The sequence below is a fragment of the Triturus cristatus genome, chromosome 6 (assembly GCF_964204655.1).
Source record: "Triturus cristatus chromosome 6, aTriCri1.1, whole genome shotgun sequence".
NCBI lineage: Eukaryota > Metazoa > Chordata > Amphibia > Caudata > Salamandridae > Triturus > Triturus cristatus.
In genome coordinates this window covers 1,148,221,760-1,148,229,675 of record NC_140589.1, presented here as the reverse complement: position 1 = coordinate 1,148,229,675, position 7,916 = coordinate 1,148,221,760, and positions in this window count along the sequence as shown.

The window sequence follows — 7,916 nt, the reverse complement described above, 5'->3', positions numbered from 1 at the left end:
GTGTGTAACACACAAGGAAGAAGCAAATTGCCATTATTTAATGATTGAAACCTCAAATCTAGCTAAAAAAGTTATATTTTCCTTAAATTTCTGTGTGGGATCACTGTGCTGGCACACATTTTCTACCACCCAGCGTTCCCCTTGGTCTCCACAAAAAGATTATACCTCACCTGTGTGGGTGTCCAATGCAGAGTCCGCCTACAAACTTCTATAAAACAAAAATCTGAAAGAAACAGTTATAGATTCCTTACCATAGAATTACCCCCAGGCGTCAGACTGGATTCGGAACTTTTTTAGTCAGCAGTACCTCTCCGCCTCGGAAAGTGGCGACGGTCGTCTCCACGTCCATCGTTGGCGTCGTGGTAGCTGGGATGATGTTGCGGTAGCTACTTAGATGCCGCCCTCGCACGCTGACGTCAGTTCTTTCTTTTTCTGTGCCAGACCAGCGCAGATCTGGAGAGAGCGGTACCTCCAGTCACTTTTTGACTGAACTTTTTGAGTGACTTTTGTTGATGACTTTTTGAGTACTAACGACTCCTGGTGTACGTAGGGATGCCCGGCTTCAAGGCTTGTGGTTCCTGTACCCGACTGATGTCGGTGACGGATCTGCACCGCGTGTGCCTCTTTTGCCTGGAACACGACCATGACCCCAAGTAGTGCTCCGACTGCCGGTCCATGGTTCCGAAGGCTTTGCTGGAGCGGTCCCGAAAGCTTCTTGAGTGCCGGCAGTCAGCTCGGAGTCATCACCACTCATCATCCAAATCTTCGCACTCGGGGTCAGGTAAGTCGAAGCACAAGAAGAAGTCAAAGAAGCATCGTCGCTCTTCGACTTCTCCCCGTCGATCAGCTGATGCGACGAGGGATGCGGGCAGTGCCCCCCGCGGCTCCGCTTGCAGAGCCTGAAGAGCCAACTCCGAGTTTCCCTCCCTCACCAGGACCCGCAGCGACCCCTGCCCAGCTTTGTCAATTTTACGAGGCAATGTATGCCATCTTTGGGCAGCCCGAACCCGCCGGCGCACCTTCGGGCCCCACGGACTCGGTTGAGGGTCCTAGGCCTTCTCCGCCAGTGGCTCCGGCACCCATATATCCAGGGCCTGGATCCGGATGGGCGCTGGTTGATCTCATTAGGCCTCCACCGGCACCACTTCCTCCGACACCGCACCCGCATTAGACACCGGACGTGCCCCCGGCCGGTGTCGAGCCCGGCCTCCATCCTGATGCAGACACGGAGCCGGACAGGCGTCGCCCGACGCCGGATCCGGCGCCAAGTGGGGTTTTTGTGCCCCTGTTCTCTCCTGGGGTCCCTTTCAGGCCAGATTGGCACCTAGAGGACGCGGAGGAGGACTGGGAGGGGTCAGTTGATCCCCTGACCGACCAGTTGAAGTATGATCTGGACTGGAGAGAGGACCTGGGGGATGCCTGTGGTATTGTTACCTCTTGCATGTTGTCTCCTCCTACCGTGGCTACGGAGGAGGGAGAGTCATACGCAGTGGTGTTGCGTAGGGCGGCCGATGCTCTCCACCTCGAGCTCCCTACAGTGGCGGTCAGGACTAACCTGACAGAGGTGCTTCAACCGCAAGCAAGCTCTTCGGAGCCCCTGCTGCTGTTCAATGAAGCCCTCACTGACGTCCTTTTGGACACCTGCTCCAGGCCCAACACGGGGGCTCCCGTGGATAGGATGATTGCCCGACACCACCGCCCGGCCCTGGGCGATCCCACTTTCCTCTCCCAACACCCCACCCCTGAGAGCTTGGTGGTCCATGCCTGTACTTCCAAGAGCGCATTCCCTAACGCTCCACCAGATAGGGAATCCAAGAATTTGGATCATCTTGGGAAGAAGATTTTTTCTTCCGCCAGCTTGGGGCTGCAGTCGGTAAACACCGCATGTCTATTAGGCCATTATTCCCACTCTGTGTGGGACACGGTTGCACAAGTGCTGCCTCAGTGTCCGGAGGAGGCCCGGACAGTACTCTCCCAGGCTGATGCCGCCGGAAGGGATGCAGCAAAGTTTACCATCCGTTGTGGGCTGGATACCGCTGACTCTCTAGGCAGGGCGATTTCCATGTCGGTAGCCCTTCGGCGCTACGCCTGGATGAGATTGACTGGCTTTTCTGGGGATGTCCAGAACACCCTTATGGACATGCCCTTTGGTGGCTGTCACCTTTTTGGTGATAAAGCAGACAAAGCTCTAGAGCGTTCCAAGGACTCACACGCTACGGCCAAGTCCTTGGGCCTCTCCAGCCGCCCTATGCAGTCTGCTTTTTTTCCCCTTTCGTGGCTACAGAAGGGGCGCCCAACTACATTCCGCCCAGAGCCACAGGCCGACGCAAGTTCCCCAACCTTCGCGCGGCCGGGGACGTGGGAACCACCGCCGTGGTTCAGGGGGCCAGCGGGCAGGCTTGTCCTCCAACCCCCCCTCTGCAGCAGCCTCCACACCTTCCTAGGCCGATATTTCAGGCCCATTAATCGCCAGTGGGCGGCAGGATCCGCCATCACGTCCCCCACAGGCACACCATCATGTCAGACAGGTGGGTTTGGCAGGTAGTCCAAGATGGCTACTCCCTCTCCTTCGAGACTATCCCTCCAGCCATGCCACCTCAGTACCATCGTATGTCGGAGGATCATCTGGGCCTTCTCCAACAGGAAGTCACGGCTCTCTTGGCCAAGGGAGCCATCGAGCACGTTCCTGCCCCAGAAGTAGGTTGTGGTTGTTATTCCCACTGCTTTCTGGTACCCAAGAAGGACAAGGGCCTGCGTCCTATCGTGGATCTCAGGAATGTCAACTGCTTCCTCCAGAAGGAGAAGTTCAAGATGTTGAGGCTCTCTCAGCTCTTGTCTGCCCTCGACCCTGGAGACTGGTTGGTAGCGTTGGACTTGCATGACTCTTAATTTCACATCTCCGTCCTGCCGGCCCACTGGCGTTACCTGCGGTTCACGGTAGGCCACAAGCCCTTTCAGTTTACCGTGCTCCCCTTTGGCCTTACCAGCGCCCCTCGGGTGTTCACGAAAGTGATGGCGGTGGTCACAGCTCATCTGCGCAGATCAGGGGTTCCAGTCTTCCCCTATCTCAACGACTGGCTGTTGAAGGCAGGCTCTCCCCAGGCTGTTGTCTCCCACCTCCAGACTACGGCCAACCTCCTGCATTCGCTGGGGTTCTCCATCAATGTGCCGAAGTCACACCTGACCCCTTCTCAGAAGCTGCTCTTCATCGGAGTGGTTCTGGACACGACACAGTTTCGAGTTTATCCTCCTGAACAGCGAGTCCGGGATATTCGGGCTATGATTCCGATCTTTCAGCCTCTATATCGGGTTTCGGTCAGGATGGCCCTGAGGCTGCTGGGCCTCATGGCCTCCTACATCCTGCTGGTCGATCATGCCAGGTGGCATATGCGGGCTCTGCAGTGGGACCTGAAGTTCCAGTGGGTGCAGCATCAGGGGAATCAGGATTGGGACAATGGCAGATCCCTCTCCCTTCCCCAACCAGAACACACAGTGGTGACAGTCCGGGCTCCATATCAACCTTCTGGAGCTTCGGGCGATCCGTTGTGCATTCAAAACCTTCCTTCCCTCTGTTCGGGGAAGAGTAGTGCAGGTGTTCACGGACACCACCACCGCAATGTGGTACTGCAACAAACAAGGCGGGCTGGGGTCATGGACCATATGTCAGGAGGCCCTCCACCTCTGGACAAGGCTGGAACATCAGGGCATATCCCTGGTGGTTCAACACCTGGCAGGTTCTCTGAATGCCAGGGCGGTCGAACTCAGCCGCAAGTGCGCGATTGATCACAAATGACGTCTTCACTCGGAGGTGGTGCAAGGTCTCTTTCAGCAGTGGGGAGAACCTTGGTTAGATCTATTCGACACCGGAGAGAACGCGCAATGTCAGCAATTCTGCGCGTTGGAATTTCCAAGGCGGCACTCGCTAGGCGACGCTTTTTGTCACGAGTGGAGATGCGGTCTTCTATAAGCCTTTCCGCCTATGCCACTTCTGCACAGAGTGCTTAAGAAGATCAAGTGCGACCAGGCCCAAATCATTCTTGTGACTCCAGATTGGACACGAAGAGTCTGGTATCTCGAGCTGCTCAACATGGCCATCGATCCTCCGATCAGACTGCCTCTTTGGAAGGATCTTCTGTCGCAGCAGCAGGGGACGGTCCTCCACCCGTACCTGTCCAGTCTCCACCTCCTTGCGTGGAGATTGAGCGGCAGTAGTTGACGTAATTTGACTTGCCTCCCGAAGAGGGTGATGTAATCTTGGCAGCCAGGCATCCATCCCTCCACTAAGACGGCATACGCCTGCCAATGGTACAAATTTGTGGCATGGTGCACAACACAGGCTGTGGATCCCCTTTCTGCCCCCCTTTCAGAGGTTCTCTTGTTCCTCCTTTCTTTGGCCCAGCAGGGCTCTGCTCTGGACACCATCAAGAGCTATCTTTCGGCCTTCTCTCTTCAAGTCCCCGGTTGTAAATCATTTCTTAAAAGGCATTACTCATCTCTTTCCTCCTATTCCCTTTGTTATTCCTCAGTGGGACTTGAATTTAGTCTTGCCCTATTTGATGTGCACTCCCTTTGAGCCACTTCACAACTGTCCTCTAAGTCTCTTAACTCTTAAGACTGCATTCCTGGTAGCCATCACATCTGCCAGAAGAGTGAGTGAGCTCCAGGCTCTTTCATCCAAGTCTCTTTTTCTGGCTGTACATCCGGACAAGGTTGTCCTAAGAACTCGTCCATCCTTTCTTCCCAAGGTGGTCACCTCCTTTCACATCGGGCAAACCATCACTTTGCCCACCTTCTTTCCGCCTCCACATCCTTCTAAAGATGAAGAGAGGCTCCACCGTCAGGACCCAAAACGTGCGCTTTCCTTCCATCTGGATCCCACCAAACAGTTCGGGGTGGATGACCAACTCTTTATTGGCTACATGAGTGCCAAGAAAGGTTGTGCAGTACACAAGTGGACCATCTCTAGATGGGTTGTTTTGTGAGTTAAAACCTGCTATTCTCTAGCAAAAAAGGAGCCTCGAATGGGGCTCCGCGCCCATTCCACCAGGGCAACGGCAGCCACTACTGCTTTGGGACGAGGAGTCCTTCTGAATGACATCTGTCAGGCAGCTACTTGGGCATCGCTGCACATGTTTACGAAACACTACTGCCTGGACAGCCAAGTCAGGAGAGACGGCTTCTTTGGCTGTTCTGTTCTCCTGGACTTTCTAGTGTGAACTTGGTTCGCAGACCCACCTCCGTGGTTGGTATTGCTGGGGTATCTATTCTAAGGAAAGGAATCTCTAACTAACTGTTTCTTTCAGATGAACAAGTTACTTACCTTCGGTAACGATATATATCTGTAAGAAACATAGGTTAGTTATAGATTCCTTACCGCCGCCCCCCCCATCCTCCCTGTTCTGTGAACTGATTTCTAGGGTTAAGGACATCCTTTCAGGGCCCTAGTTTTGTGCACCAGTGGGCAGTGTCTTGCATGGCTCGGCGTTTCTGGCACAGAAAGTCATGTACAGATCTGATGTCAGCGTGCGAGGGCGGCGTCTAAGTAGCTACTGCGACATCATCCCGGCGACCACCACGCCAATGACAGATGCGGAGCCGACTGACGCCACCTTCCGACGCGCAGAGGTACTGCTGACGAAAAACGTTCCGGATACAGTCTGACACCTAGAGGTAATTCTGAGGTAAGGAATCTACAACTAACCTATGTTTCTTACAGATATATCGTTACCGAATGTAAGTAACTTGTTCATATAGCGCTTAGAACTTGCTGTGCTATCCCCTCAATCTCAAAGTTTTTGGCCTTTCCCAGTCTGAGGCCCTTTGCCCACCCCCACAAGTGAGGTATCATTTTACTTGGGAGACCGAGGGGAACACCAGGTGGTAGGAACACATCTTTGGACTCCTCCGGGTTTCTAGTTTTCAGAAATGTCTGTTATGGTAGGTTTCCCTACATGACCGTCGAGTTCGGCCAAAAACGCAGGTGGCCCCCTGGTCGTTTTGTGATCGATCATTTTTAATGCCTCCACAATATGTTTTGGGCCCTTCCCTGTCGCGGGAACTTGGGCCACACTCACAAGTGAGGTAGCATTTTTAGCAAACTTGTTGAGATCCAAGAGAGGCACACCGCCATGTACTTCCCTGGGGTTTTAGTTTACAAAAATAACTAGAATTGGTAGATTTTTCCTAGAGACAAGTACACCTTGGCAGAGAAAGACAAATAAGACAAGCATTACTTCCCATCCATCTATTTCTCAAGTACAAACACACACTGGTTGGATTTGGCACGAGGGTAGGTAAAAGGCTCAAGATGTATATATTCTTTAACAATAGATTTCACAAAAGTGAAAAACACTGCTAATAACTGAAAGTTCTAAAAATGGACCTAATGACTCACAGCTCGTGAACTGTAAAACTGCGTCAAGGCACCAACCGCTTTACAGGCCATTCACACACCTTTCATAAGTGACACACACAAGACCATTCACACTGCCAGCTGCGGGCCCATTACAACACTCACATCAACAGGCAATGTAGAGACAATGTACACCCTGGCATAGAAAGACAGAAAAGATACATATTACTTCACACTCATCTATTGCTCAAGTACACACACGTACTGATTGGATTTGGCACATGGGGGATTGAAGGTTCAGAGCATAAACTTTTATTAATGAGATTTCACAAAAATGAAGTGCGCTGTTAATAACTGAAAGGTCGAAATCCTGAACCAATAACTCACAGCTCGTGAGCTGTAAAACTGCAACATGGCACTAACCTCTTTACAGGCATTCACACACATTTCATACGTGACATGTACAAGACCATTCACACTGCCAGCTGCGGGCCCAGCACATTACAACACTCACATCAACTGACTGTGCCGTTGAAGGGCCCTTCACTTTCATACGTCCACTTGACTGACACGGCAATCACAACCGGCTGGTGGTTGACAGAATGTGTGCACTGGCTTATGGCTAGCAGTGTGCGTAGTGACCAGCAGCAAGTCACTACTCACACACAGCTAGCCAAGCACCAGTCCCGCACACTACCAGCCAAGCACCAGTCCACACACACTGCCAGCCTTGCGCCAGTCCACGCACACCACCAGCCAAGTGCCAGTCCACGCATACCGTCAGCCAAGCACCAGTCCCCACACACTGCCAGCCTGGCGCCAGTCCACGCACACCGCCAGCCAAGCACCAGTCCACGCACACCACCATCACATTTTTTATACATAAACCAATTGGCATTAGACACAAAAGTATAATTGCAGACACAACAGCTTTAACTAAATACAACACACTGATGCCAACCATGAAAATGAACAAAAAATATCAAATGATATAGACCAGTCAGTTTACTTTTACCCTCATGGTTGCAACCAAAAACTCCATTCCGTGTGGTTCAATTTAAAATATGTGAGCACACACAGCCCATGATTAGAAGGACAATCTGGGCAGTACATACGACTTTCCTTCCAGATACCTCTTCGGGCACAGACTCTACTTTTCTTAGGGGGAATATTTTTTTCCACCGTGGGAAGAGCATGTGATCAGGTAAGTGGTGATCTTTCAATCTAGCCACATCCTCCCACACTACTTCTCTAGGAACTCTTGCCTGTTTCACTACAACAAGGCTGCCTATCAGAGACTGCTGAAACTGAACAAATGTCATCTTTGACTCTGGAGAACAATACTTTAATACAACAAAAGCATTGAAGGGTGCTAAATGGAATAAATAGATAGCCAACTTCTTATACCAAATGTATGATTTACGAACAGTAGTTTAAGGTTCCAACCTCTGATCTACTCAATCTACACAACCCAAGTGCTTATTGTAGTCTAAAATACACACAGGTTTGCACACTTCAGCAACCTGACCCCACAGCCACAGGTGACGTACTTTCATCATACATG